Source organism: Mustela erminea, chromosome 3, assembly GCF_009829155.1.
Source record: "Mustela erminea isolate mMusErm1 chromosome 3, mMusErm1.Pri, whole genome shotgun sequence".
Taxonomy (NCBI): domain Eukaryota; kingdom Metazoa; phylum Chordata; class Mammalia; order Carnivora; family Mustelidae; genus Mustela; species Mustela erminea.
The window spans coordinates 7818769-7836483 of NC_045616.1; the positions used below are offsets into that span (position 1 = coordinate 7818769).

The 17715-nt window shown below is 50.6% G+C and overlaps 1 pseudogene; it reads left to right on the top strand.

The window, feature by feature from the left end:
* Positions 1-279: 279 nt before the first annotated feature.
* On the top strand, positions 280-402 carry LOC116587454 (annotated as a pseudogene).
* The last annotated feature ends 17313 nt before the right edge of the window (positions 403-17715 follow it).

The following is a 17715-nucleotide window of genomic DNA, read 5'->3' on the forward strand; positions in this document are numbered from 1 at the left end:
GGGAGGACAATCTGCTTTACTCAGTTAATGGATGTAAATGTGTGTCTCATCCAAAAACACCCTCACAGAAATGTCTAGAATTATGTTTGACCCTATATCTGAGCACCCCCTCAAGCTGACACATAAGATCAACCGTCCCAGTATTCTACAATATAAAGTGAGTTGAATATCTCATGCCACACCCCAAAATGGAAATCTTATGCAGTGATTAAAGTCATTTAAGCTCAAAATTACACAGACAAATGTTTAGATACATTTTAGTTGAGAAAGCACCATAGAGTCTACGGCCATACCACCCTGAACGCGCCCGATCTCGTCTGATCTCGGAAGCTAAGCAGGGTCGGGCCTGGTTAGTACTTGGATGGGAGAAAGCACCATAGAGACCAGGCCTCACTGCAGAACAGCTCCCTGTCAGGTGAATAATACGTATTAAATTTGAAGTTAAGTATCCTCACACACTCACGAGCAGTGATATCTGAGAAGATGTCCATCCATGGTTGTACCAACATAATGGGATTTTGCTTAACTTCTGTATTTTTAAATATCTGGACTTCCTCATTATTTTTTAAAAATACTTCATTTTTTCATACTTCCTCATATTTTTCCCAAATATTTCAGACTACTTATAAAGTGAAAATATGGGGAGAGAGGTGTCCTTGTCCATAATGGAAAGCTTTTTTTTAAAAGACTATAATAAATTATAAATGAATTCTAATGCACTGTCCCAGCTGTCCTGAGCTCTAGGTGGGCAGAGATAAGCCAGTACCTTCCATGGGCGCTCAGGGACCACACAGCTTTCTGAATGACCCACGTGGCACCTGGAGCTAATGACAGCAGAGGGTAGATGATGTTTCCACGAGGGCTGGGAATGCTGATTTTCCAGTGACCTCTAAGCAAAGCTGGAAGCGTGAAGGGCCTGGGTAGCAGGAGATGACTGTGTCCAAGGCACGTCTTCTCCAAGCCTCCTTCCTCATCTGTCCTCCCCTGTCTGGCTCCGGATGCAGCCCCAGTAACTCTTCCTGTGTCAAGGGCTTATTTCTGCGGAGGTGTATTCCAAAGGCCTACTGAGCATCCAAATTTTGAGAAAAGATACCCTAGTGCGAGTTTGCAAGGGCAGAGAACCTTCCTCAGCACTCAAACACTGAGGATAACACATAGGCCTGAGGCTGCCTCACTCCATCTGGTGAAGATGCTGGCACCGAGGCCACATCTTGCGGATCAAATCAGTCTTGCTGTCGTTGGATCCACATACCAGATCCAGTTCCCCGCACACAGTAATTACTTTAAAAATGTGCAAAGAAATAATAACAACTTTTGTTAGTATTGCCTTTTAAGTTCTGGATTTTTAAAAACATTGTATTACTTTTATCTCAGTTCTCGCAGATAAGATGTAACATCTCCCCTTACCATAGCACTAAAGAGAAAGAAATCCTACCTGTTTACTTAACAAATATTCACTGCTTTTTCCTGTGCTAATTAATAAGTCTGCAAAGTTGAATGTATGAGATAAAAGATCCCAAAGGCCTCATTTCCTGGGGAAAGTATAAGTGAGCAATTCTGGCACAGCCCAAACCTGTCACTCAGATCTGGGAAATGCACACTCATTGGCTTTCTGCATGTGCCCCAGGGACCTGAGGGAGAATTCTGTGACGGGTTCTGACAGGAGCACCTCCCTGCCACAGGCGGTCCACAGATGCCTTCACCTCTCCCGTGGACACGTGCCTGTCCCATGTGATGGTCCTTCCCTGTTGCCCATGACTACAGGCCCCAGCCCTCACCACCAGGTTCCCTGTCTCCCCAGCACCTTTCACGTCACCTGCTCCCAGGATAGCAGGAGACGAGGAGGAAAAGAACCAACGGCCCTACTGAGATGGAGCCTCAGGGCTCCGCCGACACGTGAGGCTCGTCGACCAGTGTTTGTTGGATCTCCCATGCCAGAGGGTTCATGATGCAGGGTAACTCTGTGTTCTGTTTGCCTACATCTGAGCGCTGTTGGAAATAGATCCTGAGGTGATAATTACAACGTGGTTGTACGTGTGTGCGTGTTCGTAACTTGACATTCCCCAAAGTACAGATTTAATGTTTGTATTTTTTCTTTGACATTTGCGTTAAGCCAAAGTGAAAAACTCACATGGATTCCTTTATGCAAGTGTTTATAATTTTCAAATAATTCATATAAGCATTTGTAGTAAAATCATAACTTATGTTTCCATGAGGTTAGGTTACTGACATTTCAATAAAGCCAGATAAATTTCAGGTCAGTTAGCTAAAATTTGCAGAACTCCTTTTGGATTTGGGGATTTTCTAATTAACTCTATATTCTATAACAGCAAAATGTAAACAAAGCAATCTCCTTGAAAGAGGTTACTGATTTCCATAAAAAGGGAAATTTAAGAAACTCACTGTGACTCGTGATACCAAAGACTCAGGGAATATTCTATTGAAATGAGGCACCTGATGCTGAAATGCGGTAATAACAGCAGAAAGTCCAGGCTTGTTACATGGAAATGTCAGGACACTTGTGATCACATGAATAAAAAATAATATTGGAACATCAGGCAGATACCCAGAGCGTGAAGAAAATCCCCTACACTGTGGGACTGTTTGGCCTCGGGGAAGCACACCTAAAGACGTTAAGTGTAAAATGAAGGCATGACATTGACTTGCGTGTGTGTTTGGAAAAGGCTTGTCACACGAGCTTCCCACAAATGACAAATGCCTCTTGCTCGCATCCGAAATGTTATTGTGAGACATGGTAAAGCAGATGTAGAGCTCCACGTTTTCTGTTACCGCTGAATAAGATAAGCAAAGTGAACGTTCAAGAACCCTTTCCAAAACACAAATAAATAAATAAATTATAGTCCGGAATTGGGAAGAATAACGGTGACCAGAAAGTCCAAAAATTATATCAGTTCCGGTACATTCCACTCCAAACTCCAATCATTTGGGAAGTGGTAACCACGGGATGGGAAAATCTACCCCAATGGTCTGTAAAGCTGGGCTCCCCATGTTCTAACCAAGAGGCTCACAGACCCTGCCAGTGCCCCCTCTTGTGCCTGCCGGTTCCCGACCCAAGGCCAGTGCCTCTTCTCAGACTGCCATGTGGACTCCAGTGGCACAGTGAGGGGGAAGCTGATTGAGACATGAGCCTGGACATTAGAGCCCTGACACGTCCCACACGCCCCTCTTCAGGCTGTGCTCCAATGGTAGTTGCCGTGGCAGGAGACAAGCTGACCGTTCTCACCAGCCTCGCCAGCCGTGGGCACCTCGGTGATGCCCTGCCCTTTACCACCCAGCAAGAGTAGTTCGGGGGATCAGGTAACTCGGAACAATCTTCAAAACAGGACGCTGCTTGCACAGCCCAAAGAGTGCTCTCTTCTGGCCCTAAATCCATCTTCCTCTGTCCCAAGCATCATGCCGTGTCCCCAGATCAGTGAGCCTCGTCTCCCTGCTCCTGCCTCTGCAACTGGGACTGTGTGGACGGAAAACAGACAGAACTCTGCTGAGAAACGGTTACAGTTTTTCCTCCCAAAGATGAAACAGGCAAAGAGAAACAAGATGTCCTTCCCGAGACATGGGCCAAGCGAGAGAGCACAGTTTCCATCTGTGTCATTCACAAAGAGTGTTGGTACAACCGAATCAGCATTTCATCATAAAATGCAGGGCGAGAAAAGACACACAAATTGGGAGAATAAAAAGTAACAATTCCGTCAGATTCTCCAGAGTGAGGCCTAAACTGCACCCCTGGACATGCACCCCTGGACACACACCTGGTCAGCATTTGTTCAGGAGACACAAAGGTGCATATGCTTGCGCCCAGCATGTCTATGAATGAACCACTGGCACCTGCAAGACACGCCAAGGGCTCCGGCTGACTAGCGCCCACCCTGCCCATCCCCGGGCTCAGCACTCTGCATCCACGCTTCCCGGGAGTGCTTGAGATGCCACAGAAGTCTCTCACCCCCCAGTGACGACGGAGCAGGAGATGCCCAGAGACTCAGCTCTGAGTGCGGAGCTGACCAGTGGCTGTTATGGGCACAGACCCAGGCTCGTCCGGCGGGATTTACCAGACCTGCTTCCCCCCCCTTCCAAACAGCTGTGGACGTGGGGACCACGTCAGCACAGAGAGACTCGGCAGGACCCGATGGCCTGTTCAGCCGCTCTGGCCAGTCGGCGGTCTCTTGTCTTCAGGCATCTCACGGAGGCCATGAGTGGGGTTCCTGTTCTCTCAGTGGCTGCTCCATGCACACATGGAAGGTGGAGTTTGGGGGTGATCGAGCCAGGACCATCTGGGCCATCAAAGCACCCACTATTTGGTTCTTGAAGGAGGACCTTGGTGGAAAACCACCTCTTTATGCCTCAGTACCTTTAACCATGAACATAAAATGTGACAACAGACCCCAGCCTCGTTCTGTGTCCCCTACACTGAGTCTGTGGACAGAGGAAGGAGAAAGACAACATCTATGACTTTTTCCTATATATTCAAATAATTGTGTTATTTAAAATTGTACACTCTCTGAAAATTAGGTGAGTTAGCCCATTTAGGTTTTTATAAAAACAGAAACTCCCACGCTATTGGTGTCATGATGGTGGCATTTGAGATCAAAGAGGACAGTTCCAAGTTCACAAGAATATTACCCCAGAAGAGGAATAATTCTTGAAGAGTAGCCAGTGGTGACAGGATTCTAGACCAGGACAGAGGGAGAAGGGAGGTGGCCTGGGCAGAGCCAGAATTCACAGTGACGTGTGCCCAGAAGGCAAGCCTCTGCCCTTATCTCCTCCTGCTTGCGGCCGTCTCTGGGGGGACACGGTCTCTCCAGACTTCTGCGGGATGATTTTAGGACTCATCTGTTTATCTTCTACTGAAGAAAGCCACGTCCCCTGCTCTGGATGCACCCCCAGTACAGTTCTGCCCAGTGGGGTGTGTCCTGCCGTGGGCCAGTGATTCCCGTGCCCACACCCTTGCCAGCAGCTCGTGGGTAAGCCGGGACTTGGGGTCGGGCTGGCAGCACATGCTCACAGTGTCTGTCAGTCGACTATTAAGAAGACCTTAGGTTTGAATGGAATTTCTTACAAAAACTATTTATTTCGTGAACTTTTACAGAAGTATTCTTGACCATGAATGCACATCTGACTAATGCCTGACCCCCCTGAATGTACAATGTTGAAAATCCATCGCCAGGTAAAATAGTTTCTGGGAAATAAATAATTTTAATTTTAAAGAGGGAAAGATTATTAACGTGTGTTTTCCTCATTAAGGACTAAATTATTTTTTAATCTTTGTGCCTGACAGATTGCATCATTTAAGACAATTAAGTTGTCCTGCTTAACATTTTTTGGACATCCTTTAAGATACAAAATTAGAAATTTAATATTCGGGAACTATCCCGAATTAATTATTAATATTCGGGAACTATCCACTGCCTCTGATAGCTCTCAGGGCTCTTTCACGAGCGCCCTCGAGGTGGAGCGGAGCACATCACATCCCGCTGCGTGGCACCTCCCTGCAGGGTCTGATACCCCAGCTGACTTCTGCGGGACACTCGCTTGGAGCACAGGGAGAGGCAAGAGGTTCTCAGATTCTCTCTCAATCCTTAGAACGCCTTAGGCGGCAGAACAAGTCTTCCTCCTGTCACTTGAGGGAGGCAAGACCCGTGTGGCAGGTGAGGCCCCCCAGGCTTTGCTTGGGTCCCCGCTGAGCCCCAATCCGGCTCCGAGGACTGCACGTGCTTCAGGTGCAGGGCCAAGAGGCTGCCTCTGCACCCCTATGAGACGGTCAGCCCCAGCGCTCTGGAAGGTTGGCGGGGAAGCTGAGGGATCAGGACACACAGAGGAGTGGACAGACACCCGCAGTCTAGTTCAGAGGGTCCCAGTGCCTGGAAGCAGACAGCCTCCTCCCACACTGTGAATCTCCCCACCGCATGTCCTCGTCTCCAAGATGGACAGCTTGTGAGGCATCTGGACACACGCCCACACCTGCACACGATGTAGACACACACTCACACTCACGGGTACACACGATGTGCATACACGCTCACACTGCATATGATGCAGACATGGGCACACTCGCTCACATGCACATGAGCACATCAAAAGCCTGCTAGGATGGACAGGTGACGGCCTCCTCAGGGACACTCTGGCCGGTGGGGCTTCTGTGTGGCAGTGGCTGGGGGACACCCCCCTATCTGGGGGTTCACCTAAGGCAGCACAGAGCAGGAGACAGCAAGCTCCAGATGGGCAGACCTCGAGGGCAGGCCTACGAGTTGTTCCAGAAGACGGACAAGGGCTCTGGGCCAGAAACGGTGGGACCCCATGGACTCAGGGCCCTTGTGGTCGATGTGCTGCTCTCAGGTCAGGCACAACGCACTCCCGTGCACGCTCCCCGGGCTACACCCATCTTCCCGCCACACCCGACTCCATGGCCTGCGTGGTCCAGCTTCGCTGTGAAGCTGATGCTTGTAGAAAGGCAGGTCTGGGTCGATGCTGTTGTATAATTAAGGTAGAACATTTCTATGCTTAGTTTGCTGGGAATTTCTCATGAATGGACACTTACTATATCTAAAACTTTTTTTAATCTACTGAGGTGACCATTTAATTTGTTAATGTGGCCTGCTGAACTGATTATGTTTTAATGTCAAACCAACTCTATTCCTGAAACAGCCCTGTTGGGGCCATAACGAGCCGTCTTCAGCGTGTATTGCTGGTTACAGCTGCAGACACCTTAAGGTTTCGTCTCTAAGACAAAGCCACCAACTCAAATCTACGTATCAGCCTCCCCTTCCTCCTGGTTCCCAGTGACGTGTTAATTTAACCTCACACAAGCTCTGTTCATGTTTGGATGAAAGTTGCACTTTCCATGTTTTGAACATTATAAATTCACTGTCCTGGAGGTCCCCCTACCCCAAACATGCGGTCAGATGCCCATTCCAGACACAGTGCCCTGCATAGGGCCGTGTTTTCAGAATCTGGGAACACTCCCAGGAGAACTTGACCTTTGCTGATGTTTTCCCCGACTGCTGTCTTGTCTGTGTTAGTCCAGGCCACCCACAGACGGCCTACCAGCAGGGTATGTGCAAACATGTATGGACTCCTGCCCAGTCTCCCCTGTACACACAGCAAGCGGGGCTGTGGGAGACAGATGGTGGGCACGGGGGAGGCGCGAGTCTGCATGGCCAGCCAGCACTCCAGCCTCCAGGCAGAAGTTCCACCTCTTAGAGAAAACTGTTTCTGCTCTCGACACCTCAACTGATCTGATGAGGCCCACTACATTATGGCGGGAAAGCTGCTTTACTCAAAGTCTGCTGACCAGGTCTACAAAATACCTGCCCAGCAACACCCCAGGGGCTGGCTTGATTGGCTGAGCCTTCAGCCCAGCTGAGTGGACACTGAAGCCGACCGTCACTGTTCCACTTCTGGTTCTCAGACCAGCATGTGCTGGTTCCAGGGGGTCAAGTTGTCTATGGTCGGTGTCAGCAGGGGTCAGAAGCCTGATTTATGATGGCAGCTGTCCGGTAGGCATGGCAGGGAATGGCTGGTTCATCTTTCCTTCATCTGTCTGTGCGGGACCATGTGTCCTCACCACCAGGAAGAGCAGCTTGGCCATGTGGACCTACTTGTCGTCACGTTTCTGGGTAGACTTTGGTCTGCACTCAAGAGCCTGAAGCCACAGGTCCTCCCTGAGTTGGTGCTTGCCTGTAACTGAAAAAGCCTTACCTGTCACCACGTGACACTGAATACATTCCTCCCCCAAAGTCAGTAACAAATTAGATTATGGGGCCTCTTGCAACAAAGGAACGCTTCTCTCACTGGTCTTTGGACTAAGTGTTTATGTAAATCTAATATTCCTTGAATTCCAAGAACATTGAAAAAACTAATGCCGAACCCTTGGAGTGCACCAGAGTTTTATGAAAAAGAGAAAAAAAGAACAAGTTTTCCAGAGAAAATGCAGCTCAATGGCATTTTTCCCCCATATGAAACCAAACTCAAAGAAACCAAAGATCAACCTTGGACAAACCAGTCTGGTTGGATTATTTTGATTCACAAAATCAGTGTAAGACACAGTTTCTCATTTCAGCTTTCCCAAGGGCTCTGTTTTGTCATGGCAAGTCTAGTTAATTTAAATTTCCTAATTTTCTTCTACCACTTACTGTTTGGATAAATGAACAACACGTTTCCATCCCTTTAAGGCTATAAAAATACGTATGATTACAATAGTGACTAAGTGGCCTTGTGATTCCAAACAGACAGGCCTCTTTGTGGAGACCGAAACCGCATGTGGCACGTGGCCATACAAGGTCGTCAAGATCATCAGCTACTCTGAGATCCCGGAGTAACAGCCCTCAGCTTTCCCTTGTTTTTGCATGGGGTCATGTGGCTGTGCTTGGGGTTGTGTTAAAGAATGCATTCACTTTTACAGTTTAAGCAGGAATTTAAAATGTGCTTAGCCATGCAGAGTTGGATACGTGACTTTGCTGGTCGCATGATGAGGCTCTCGGTTGCCTCTCAGTTCCCTCCATGAAGAGGAAATTAATCTAATCTGGTTAGAACGTCCCATGGCTATGTGTAGTTCCAACGACTCCAGGAGCAGTATTGTTGGAGACACAGATGAAATGTCAGTTTACTGAGGGGAAAAATGAGAGTTGTTTTCTTTGAAGTTGATGCGTATGAATGAGGAGAAATTGTGGATGGAAACGCGTTTGCCTTGGGTTCTAAGGCCTGCAAGAGACGGCTCCCTATAGAAGCGGGAAGTGTGTTACTGTCTTGGTGAATTTGGCTCCGTTTTGCTAGATTCATTTGTCAGACTTCTACAGAGGATCTTGGGAATCCCTTACAGCCGAGTGTCACCCCAGTGCAGAACCAACTTTATCTCCCCAAAGTGACAGCCTGGCCTTGTAAGACCCTGTCCATTCGGAGAGCAGGTGACGGCTTACCTGCTCACCTTCCCTGTAATCTGCCATCAGCAGATGTTCCGTATCTGCTCACTACAATGCTATTTCTGTGTTCATCATCTCATTTCCCTCCGAATTAAAGACTTTGAAAGGGCTCCTGCCTTCTGGGGGAGCAAAGGTTTCGCGCAGTGTTGCTGCCTTCTCTGGTCCATCTGAAGTGGGTGTCATCCCTGTGGCTGACAGGCAGCCGGGCCATGGCCACTCACTGCTCTCAGCACCTGTGATCGTATCTTCATCAAGAGACAGAACTTTGTGATAATTTTTTTGATTTCCAATATTCAACCTCGATCTCACCCTCTTCCCCAGAAAAGGAATTTTCAGGACGACTTTCACACATGGCCGAGGACGTGTCTCTGAGATGTCGTAAGGAGATGAACGGAAAACCACCAGTGCTTCCCTGAGACACAGCGGAGGACGCCCTGTGAGATCATGGGGACAGGCGTCCACCCTGCGCAAAAGCGGGGCCACCCAGGGGAGCTCCTCTGGTACCGCAGGGGCAAGCGGCTCTGAGACTGGTGCCGGGGCAGACGCTGGCCACTTCCAGCCCTCGCCCTGGGTGGTGTCCTGGCCGCAGGGCAGAACCTGTGAGCAGCCCTAACGAAGAGCCATGTGTCCAACGAAACAGGGGGTGTGGCCTTCGTGTTTCCGGATATCGGAGTTACCGTGTTATACCATCAACCGCTGGTTTTCATCTGCTCCCACTCTTGCCTGGAAGCTAGAGGTGAGGTTTCAGTTAGGAAAACAGCCTGTATCCCACAAACGGAAGCCTGAGACTGATGCCCTGATGCCCTGTTGGCACCGAGGCCACCGACCCTCAAGGACAGATAGGCGGGAGAGCAGGTCAGACACCCTCGAGCTGGGACCTGTTCCCACAACAGCCTTTGGTTTGGCAGCAAACGGCCTCACAGAAACACGTCACTGGAGACCCAGCAAAGCAAGCATTAATTACATCGAGCCAACCACGGCTAATCGTTTTCAGACAGAGTTGGTCTAGATTTCCATCTTCACTCCCAGCTGAGCATATGCGGGTGGACGGGAAACCCTTTCTCTTGTCCTCTGCCCTCCCTGACTATTTCCTTCGTAACCCCACTCCTACCATGGAAATGACACTCAAGAGAAAATATTTTTACTGATCCATTTTACTTTTGATGGCACAGTAATCCTTCTCGTGGGTTCAAAAATAAGTGAGTCACCTCTTTTTTTTTTTTTATTTTTTCCCCAAATCAGTTGTGCAAATCATGTAAAAATGGGTTATTGCTTTGGGGACTAGATCTCATTTGACCAAGTTTGGAAAGCTCATCAGTAAGAAACAAGGACTCTGCTCATTAGTGGAACCAACACCTACAAAGCCTGCCTAGGGGCTGACCTCGTGCAGTCCCATGGCTTGGGGGCCGGGCCCTAGAAGGATAAGGAATGTCTTCCATGCCAATCAGGAAGGCTGGCAGGCTCACGGGGCACAGGGTTACCTGACGTCTCAGGGGTGTGCGTCTTCCCTTGGCCTCCTATGTATTACTGTTCTCAGACATCGTAGAACCCCATATGGACACATACCAGCTCTAGGAGACTAATGGGGATGCCGGTTACTACAGCAATGCAGGCGTGTTTTGTCCGGTGAGCCCAGTCCCGTCTGCAGGCCAGCAGCTCCTCAGGGGCACTAGTCCGGCTGGTCTTGGGGAGTTAACCCCTCTGAAGGCATGTCTGCCCAGCCAGCCCGGCCTTCTCCAGGCAAGCTGTGGCAGATAGCTTGTCCTCTCAAGGTCACAAGGAACCAGCCTTACCTCCTGCTTCTCGGCTCATGACAGCATTCATTAAAATCTCCGACCTGTGCTCCTCTAAGAACTGTGCAGACTGAGGAAAGTTGCCCATTCTCGCCAGGATCCTTTGTTGATCTTGCCAATTCTATATCTGAAGCTGCCCGTGGCACCCCCAGGATTCAGTCGCAGGTGCCATGGCCAAAACTCTGCTGACTTTCCCACCCAACAAGTCATGGAGATCGGATCAGCACTGGGAACCCCGTGGGGGCTCCCGTGTTTGCCCCCAGCCTGCCAGGCCCATAGGCCATGGGACGAGGTTCTCTGAAATGTATTTCCTGCCATGGATATGCTTGGAATCGTGTTACCCTGACGTGACCTGTGGGTTAAGAATCCACGTGGCCAAAGAAGATTAAGGCTGCATGGGGAAGTATGGGGGTAACCAGCTGACCTGGAGAGGGCATCCTCCTGGCCCGTGGGGAGGAGCTTACTCCTGAGGATTCATACAAATGGAAGAGAGGGGAAGTGTCAGAATCCACCTGATGCACTGTGAGAAATACTCCGCTGGCCACGGGCGGGAGCCGCGCCCCAAACAGGGAGAGCCCTGTAGCTGGGAGAGGCTGGGGGGAGAGGCTACCCTGGGGCCTCAGGGAAAGCCGCCACACCCACTCCGTGACTTCCAACAGTAAAACCTGCTTTGCCCTTGAAACCTTCAGAACTACGGGAAAATAACTGTCTTGTCTTAAAGCCGTGGTGGCTATGGTACTGGTTATAGTGGCCATGGGAGACGGATACAAGGACCCGAGTCCTGCAGTGGCCAGAACCTGGGGAAACTGAGGCATGCGGGAGCTCGGGTGGGGGGGGTCCCACATGGGGTGGGAGGGCAGGTCCCATGCATCTGCCTGACAGGTGTGAGCGAACCCAGCTCTCTCTGCAACACATGGGAATTGGGTATTGGCCCAAGGAGCCCTGAAGGGAGAAGTTTGCTTAGTGTTGCATGTGGCCAAATGCAGAAGCCACATCCCTGATGTGTCTGTGGCTTCTGGAGAGTTAAAGGACCCCGGAACCCTTACCCTGCGGACCAGCCCAGGGGGGCCTGTCGGCACATGCAGCTGGGGAGTGAGGCAAAAAGGAGGGTCTCTCCAGGGGCAGTGAGGTCACAGCGGGCCTGGAGAAAAGAGTGTCTGCCGGGGAAGGGGAGGCGGGTTCACAGAGGCAAGTGTCCTCCGGGACAGAGGCCCAGGCATGATGCTGTCCTGTATCTCCTTCTAAGGGAGGGTTCGTAAAGGGGGATTCTGAGTTTGTCACTGCTCCTCCTTTCTTCAGGGCACATGGGCCATGGGGGCCACACCTGGCCCTCTGGGGGTGGAGCTGAGCCCCTCAACAAGTGTCCCAGAAGTGACAGGTATGCCTTCAGGCTCAGTATCTGGGACAAGGCCAGACCCCTGGGGCTGTCTCTGGCTTCAGGCCTGCAGTATTGGACATGGATGCCATGGGGTCAGCCTCCACACACCTCCAAATGGCAGTGACAGGGGCCTCGCCTTGCCCGGGATGAGGAAAATACAGCCATGGTTTGCTTTGTGAGACGGACCGGGTAGGTGCCCCAGCCCATCCTGACCAGGGTGCTGGCCGTCCACACAGCCTTTCCCACAAAGTCAGCCAAACACAGGCCTCTTGCTTCTGCAGAGGCTCCAGACCCTCCGTGGGTCATTCTTCCGGCTGCGGCCTCCTGAAGAGCCCAGGGGATGCCAGACCCACCACCCATCCCACGCCTCCCAATACCTGCAAATGAGGGCCCAAATCCTCAATTCAGGCCTTGGCCCCCAGGGGACAAAGCCCAGCAGAGGGCACGAAGCAAGCTGCCCCGAATTCCCCAGAAATGTGTTCGTTTAGCAGGGTCCCTGAGGAGTCAGTAAAGCAGAAATGCCCCTAAGTAGCTCGTGTCCCTTCCTCCAGCTGGGAAAGGGCCCCTCACTGCCTGGCCTCCTCCAAGGTCCTGTTGACCTATAGAAGCCAGGCACATGGCGGGCAGTCCTGTCCCTCAGAGTCCACACAGTGAAGCTCTAGCCTAAACCCTCAGGCTGTGACCTTATTTGGAAATAGGGCTGTTGCAGATGCAATCAGTTAAGTCAACTGAGACCATTTGGAGGGGACCTAATCCAATCCAGTCAGTGTCCTTATGGAAATGGCGAAGCTGGAGGCAGAGCACCCGGACCCCATCTGGAATGACGAAGGTTCTGCCCTCCTCCAGGCCCCAAGGACAGCCTGCAGCACACAGGGACGTGGGACCCAGCATCCCGCCCATCTGAGGACCCATCCCGCCAGCTCCCGGAGCTCAGACTTCTGTCCCCAGAATGGGAGACCACAAATTCTGTAGTTTACTCCCTGAAATCAGCTGTCCCCTGGGATGGCCAAATCAGAAGGTGCCCGCACGGAACTTCTCCAGAGCTAGGACAAGCACAGTCTGTGGGAGCCCAGGACTGCCCTGGGGGGCACCAGGGCATCACGGGCAAACAGTGTGAGCACAAAGACACACGTGAAGGGACCGGGCAGCTCCTGACTCCTGATCACAACTGAGAGGACATAAAACAACTGTAAAAACCTTTCTGAGGGGTGCCTGGGTGGCTGACCCCAGGGGTCAGCTCAGTGGGTTAAGCCTCTGCCTTCGGCTCAGGTCATGATCTCAGGGTCCTGGGATCAAGCCCCGAATCGGGCTCACTGCTCAGCAGGGAGCCTGCTTCCCCCTGTCTCTGCCTGCTTGTGATCTCTGTCTGTCAAATAAATACATAAATAAATCTTAAAAAAAAAAAACTTTCTGAAACGTGATTCAGTTTTCACATGTGGTCTTGAAAGTAGTGTCACCCAGATTCATTTTCAGAAATACTGATGTAAAATTACCTAAAATCATTCCTTTGGTGCTAGCATCAGTGTTCATGAAATCTAAAATCACTGGGTTTAAATGTGATAAATAACAACTTTACTCACCTCCGAGTATCTCCCCACAAAATACTATTTACAAAGAAAAAAGTGTCTTAAATAGAGACCCTAATGGACGTCAGAGTGACCAGCGGTCACCGATTGCCAGGAGTGAGACCAACTGCTCCAGAGACGTTCGCTGCGGCTTGAGTCTCAGCTCACCCAGAAAAGTTCTCAGATAACAGAGCTTCAGGAGGACCTGTCTGTGAGGTCATAGGCCTTTGGGAAGATGGGTCCTTTGGGGTCATAGACCTTTGGGAGGGCCTGTCTCTCTCAGGGCCCAGCACAGAGCCTCGGGCCCGTGGCAGACGCTGGGAAAGACCCAGGATCAGCGACCGTCAACGGCCGGGCTCATCTCAGTGCCGGCCCTCTGGAGTGATGGTCCCCAAGCACTGGGGCCGCCCTGGACAGAGCCCCTGTCTTCCTCGAGTCTGAAGTCGAGATGGGAAGACAGAGACGTGTCTGTGTGCATGTGCACACGTGTGCCTGGGGGTGTGTGTGTGCAGTTACACTAACACAAAATTGTTCTTAACACACAGTGTTCCCAAATGTCTGTGGGGGGAGAGGCTGCAACAGTGGGACTTTGCTTCTCAAAGCCTGCCTCAGTTTAACCCATACTTTCTGTTCTCAGTTTACAGAGCAAATGGACTGGATGTTTCACATTTACCTACTTTTCTTTTTTCTTTTTTTTTTAAGATTTTTTTTTATTTATTTATCAGAGAGAGAGGCGGGAGAGAGCGAGCACAGGCAGACAGAATGGCAGGCAGAGGCAGAGGGAGAAGCAGGCTCCCTGATGAGCAAGGAGCCCGATGTGGGACTCGATCCCAGGACGCTGGGATCATGACCTGAGCTGAAGGCAGCTGCTTAACCAACTGAGACACCCAGGCTCACCCACATTTACCTACTTTTCAAATATAAGACCTTCCTTTTCCTTCCCGTGTAGTTTGGGCGACGTCTGCCCACAGGACAAGAGCGGTCGTCACCTACATCCACACACTCAGGATTTTCCCCCCGGCATCAGGCCACTATTAGATCAGTGCCACAGGAGGCAAATGCAAGAGAAGCATCTGGGGCTGTGAAACAAGCCGCCTTGAGACCCTGCCCCCCCGGCCTGTGAGAACAGCCATGCCTCCAAGTCCACCAACACCCAGAGACACAAGCTGCTTGCCCAGGTCTAGCTCAGAAAGACAGTCCATCATCCTGTGTTTCCCTCCATCTACACCAGGGGAATGGGGGGGTGTTACAAGGAAATACGTACATCAGGGTCAGAAGGTATCATCAGGAAGGGAAGCAGAAGAACGTTCAAGTTCCCTCGGGTGGTGGGGAGCCTACCTAGTTCTCGGGCCCGGAGAAGTTAACCACGTCGTGACCAACGCAGTCCCTCATAGTCTCGAGAGTAGTCCCGGGCATCAGTGCTCCTGGAGGCCACCTGGCTGTTCTCCACGTGCCCCCAAATCTCTACATGTGAGAAAACGCCTCTCGAGGTCAGACGCTCTCTATGCAGAAACATGCCTTGTCTGTTAGAAATCACAATTTCCCATCTACTACACACACACACACACACACACAAACTACATATGTATTACACGTGTTATACGGACGGATAAAATAATGATATGTTACGGAAGTTAAAGGAAAGTAGATTCTTTGAAATAAAAAAAAATGACATTTTACATAAAACTTCATGAGGAATTGTGAGTAGTGGTCTCCGGGGAGATAACTACGCAAAGTATACTAGTTTTGGGGGCGCCTGGGTGGCTCAGTGGGTTAAGCCTCTGCCTTCGGCTCGGGTCATGATCTCAGGGTCCTGGGATCGAGCCCTGCATCGGGCTCTCTGCTCAGCAGTGAGCCTGCTTCCCCTTCTCTCTGCCTACCTCTCTGTCTGCTTGTGATCTCTCTCTCTCTCTCTTTCCGTGAAATAAATAAATAAATAATCTTAAAAAAAAAAGTATACTAGTTTTGGGAATCTGTAGTTCCACTGCACGTGAATCACTGTGTGAGTTTCTCAAAAGAACAAATTTATTTCCCTGTAGTCTTGGTCTCATGGTATGCGGCATACGCTGTGTGTACGCTGTATGGTATGGAGAACACAGGACAGTGGTGATAATGCGGACATTGTTTTCTTCTTTAGGAAGTAAAAAATACGAACTTTACCAAGGAAATAAAATAATCACATTGTCATATCCACTTCTAACGCATCTACTGTTCTCATGTTTATGGGTACAGGACTTAAATGCACATACGTGTATATCGAATGAACACTGTTAAATTGAGTCCTTTAAAAAAAAATTGCCAGTTTCACAGGTGTAAACCCCTGACCACAGCCAATTTCACTCTACCAACGTGACAAGCCTTACCCTCTGGAGTTGGGAAGACGTGTGAACTCTTGTCCCCAACACACTGCATTTAGACATACACATTTTCACAGAAATGGCCTTAACTCCTGCCTTTCATAAAGTGCATCACGAAGACCCACCTCAGTCTTCATAACAACTGCAGAAGCGGGGCTCACAGGCTACGTTTTAGGTATTTTGAGTAATTAATCTTTTCACGCCCAAAGATGTTGCTTTCTGTTATGAATGAGGCCTTGATGAATGTTCGCCCACAACTGTTTCCATCGTGCAGCTGGTGGAGTCAAAAAGTGGCGGCTCTGCTTTCTGTGACCTCACGCTGGGACTCCAGTGGGTGTTGAACGTTTGGGGTGATCGGGTCAGTGAAGGCCACACTAGAGCTATCCCACGTGAGTCACACTTTCCTGACTCTGCTTTCCAAGGACTTGGAGACCCTTCTGTTAGCTTCAAAAGGGAACAGGGAGATCCCACAGACTCTGCTTAGGGTCCACAGATCTGAAAATGCATTTTTACATTGTCTAGATTCCTCCTGAGGGATCTCCTGGGCCCTGCTTGTACTTCCCAGGAATAGTAATGGTGGTTTTAGGTCTTCAAGTCTCCGCTTGCAACTAGGCCTCCAGGTAGTTACAAAGGACCTTGTCCTATTTGGCTAATTAATGCTCTGATCTGACAATTACTGAAGGCTGACCTCATACACGCGGACCCCGTTGTGGTGGCTGGGTGTGTGGTCATTGGGACCCTCCCCCTGCCCCAAAGCAGATGCCGCCCCAGAGGGTCTGGAGGGTGAGGGGCACATGAGGGTGCAGCCTGCCTGCAGAAGTCTGAAGGCACGGGGCTAGTCCTGGAGGAGGAGGACGAGGGGAGAGTTTACTCTTCTCAGTGCAGGACAAGTCGTAAGTGAGTGAGAACATTCTGTGGAGTTAACAGAGCAGGAGAGAGAATACAGACTTTCAGGGAAAGGCAAAGTGACAGGTTCCATAGCACAACAAGGGTTTATGTCCCATGCAAGTGGACATCCCGATGTCTGCTGGAGAGAGGAGAGGCAGAGAGCATCTACGGAGAAGCAGGAACAGGGTAGATATGATTGCAGGGAGAAGAAAGACAAGTGAGGCTGGCCTGCCCGCTGCGTGCTCACCTCTGGTTTCTCTTCGAGTCTGGAAGCAAGATGAGAGCAGAGAGAATGGGAGCAGAGGGAAAGGTTGGGGGAAAGGTTGGAGGGGGAGGACAGGGAAGTGGGGAGGAGAAGATGGGGGGAGAGAGGGGAGGGAAGCAGGGAAGAAAGTGGGGAAGAAAGGGCATGGGAGGGGAGGGCAGGGAAGAGAGGACAGGTCAGGGAGACAGGGAAGAAATAGAAGGGGAGGGCAAAGGAGGTGTGGAGACGGCAGGGGGGCAGGCAGGGAGGGCAGGGAAGCTGTTTGAGAATGGGGGACATCAGGCACCGGCACAGGTGGCTGAGCAGGGGAGGGTTTGAGCACCTGGGTGAAATGGAGGCAAGGGTGGAAGAGGAGAGCGGGTCTGTGATCTACTCTGCACTCAAGTGTTTGGGGACAGGTGTGCAGAGGGCGGGCAGCTGGGTCCAGCATCTGCGGCTTCGCTGCACAGGTGTGACCCAGGAGGAGGTTGTAAGACCTGAGAATGGTTGTAAAGGACCAGTCTGGGGGGATCTTATCTTCCAAGCAGAATAGGGGA